The sequence below is a fragment of the Pteropus medius genome, unplaced genomic scaffold (assembly GCF_902729225.1).
Source record: "Pteropus medius unplaced genomic scaffold, Ma_sr-lr_union100, whole genome shotgun sequence".
Lineage (NCBI taxonomy): Eukaryota > Metazoa > Chordata > Mammalia > Chiroptera > Pteropodidae > Pteropus > Pteropus medius.
In genome coordinates this window covers 260,419-262,619 of record NW_024345600.1, presented here as the reverse complement: position 1 = coordinate 262,619, position 2,201 = coordinate 260,419, and positions in this window count along the sequence as shown.

Genomic DNA, 2,201 nt, shown 5'->3' with positions numbered 1-2,201 from the left:
ATCTAGAATGCAGTTCTTCGCGAACTATCTTTAATGCTGGCCTGTAAGGCTAGTAGTAGTGTATCTATTTAAAACAACTTTCAGACACAACAGGTGATTTTTCTTTTCCTTTTCTTTTCTTTTTTTTTTTTTTTTTTTTTGCTGGTAGAAGTAGTAGGAAGTATTGTCTCTAAGGATTACACTGCCGGGAAAAAATTCTGGTGCAAAAGCCTTATGAAAAAAGTGATCCCATGCAGCATCTTTGGGTGACTGTCTTTGGTGGTTCTGTGACTCCTGCATTGTACTCTATTCACATCAAATTAAGATAGAAGAATATTATCTTCAGGTGTCAGTTGATGCCACCTGATCTAAAGATCCACTTCAGGGACCTAGTTGCCCAGGTATCCTCAGACCATAGGGCAGCTGTCAGAGCCTGGAGATCCTTCCAGATCAAATCTAGCCCTGGTAACTCTAACCCTTTTCAGTTAAAAACTATTAGTACAGTTAAGCCAGAGCAAAACTCTTCAACTATCAAGGCAACGATTTAATAGGATAAATTGCAGAGATTAAACTCAGGACTTTGTTGCTCCGCCTATTATAATCTTAGACTATTCTGGAAGAAATAACTGAACTGTGGCACACTGCAGATTGGGACCATCTCACATGCATTAATTACATTTGTGGGGGTTACTACGCACTGCAAAATCATGGTCCTTTGCCAGTCAGCTCAGTTCCTCCTCTGAAGATAAATATACTTCCCTATGTGTTCAGCTAAGCTGGGGGTTGGGGGTGGGTGGGATGGAGATGAAGTAACTTTTATTATAAGACATCCTGAAAATCTATAAAACAAGTCGTTAATTAAAATACAATTTTTAATTTGTATTATGGAGCTTAATACTATTGCTTAAATATATGTAAATACTGAGATTTCTATAAAATATACAAAATTGCCTCTAGGAAAACATTGCATCGTTAAAAGAAGTATGTTTCCTCAATCTGAACAAAATAAAATAGTTTAATTCATAGGAAACGTTATTAGTAATGGCGTTTGTTTTAAATTTTCTTGAACTTAACCATGCAGAAATCACATAAATATTTGAAAAATTATTTTAAGCAGCTTATAAAGTTTAGTTTGGAGGTAAGAATCTGGAGAAATAATTAAGACATCCTAAGTCCAAGATCGACTTCTTTCCTTTCTTGGAAGAAAACATATATAAATTAGTAAGAAATACGAATGTATTGTCATCAGTCGTGTTTGTTTTCAGGAAGACAGTTTATGTAGCAAATTTCTGAAACCCTACCAGCTTTTAATTTGAATCAGTAATATGGGTTTGATGAGAGTTCCTGGCCTAATTATGTCACTAGGCTTTCTGTATTACTAAAATCTAGTATGTACCTATCTCAGTTATCTTAAGTTGCCCGTCTGGCATTCCTAAATGTTTCCTTTCATTCTGTTGTATTATTAAACATTAGGTTTGGTTAAGTTATAGTAAGATACTTACAGGTGGAGGGATCTAACCCAGAGACAGCTCTGAACAAAAACGCAGTTAAGCTCCAACTAACTGTTCAAATAAAACAATTTAGAAATTCCCCAACCTTTAAGGTCAAAAGTAAATGGAATATTTGACAGTACAATTTTGTCACAAATTCAACGGCAGTTTAAAGTGCCCAGTAGTCGAGGTCTGGCTTTTCCTGAATTTCGGAAACAAAAGGAGCGTTCGCAAGCGAGATGGGGATTTAACTGCGAGCAGTCCCCCTCCCTCCCCGGTAAGTAAATCAAATCTAGGAAAATAAGCGCCTACAAACACGCCTCGCTTCTCTCCTTTCCTTTCAGGGCTGTTATTAGGGAAGGAAAGGCTGCAGCTATTCTTCGGTGGATCAGTGTCCCGAGATTGATAAAGGCCCAGCCCCGATCCTGGCAGCTGGCGTGCAACACGCCCGGTCCGTAGGCGACCGACCCCGGGGAGGAAGGCTTCATCTCTTGTAGGGGAGGGAGAGGAAACGGCGCACAAAAGCAGTACGACTTGTCCCTTATCAGTATCTAAGGGGAAGGGTGGAGAAGAGGGAAACAGACACGGGCCCGGCACCCCGACTCCCGCCCGAGCGCCTTTTAAACTGCGTTTCTACACCCTCTCGCAGGGCGCCGCGGCTAATGGAACCCGCGCGAGGCGTCCCGCCAATCGCCGGCGCGCTTCCTGCCGCCGCCCGCCAATGGCGGCGCG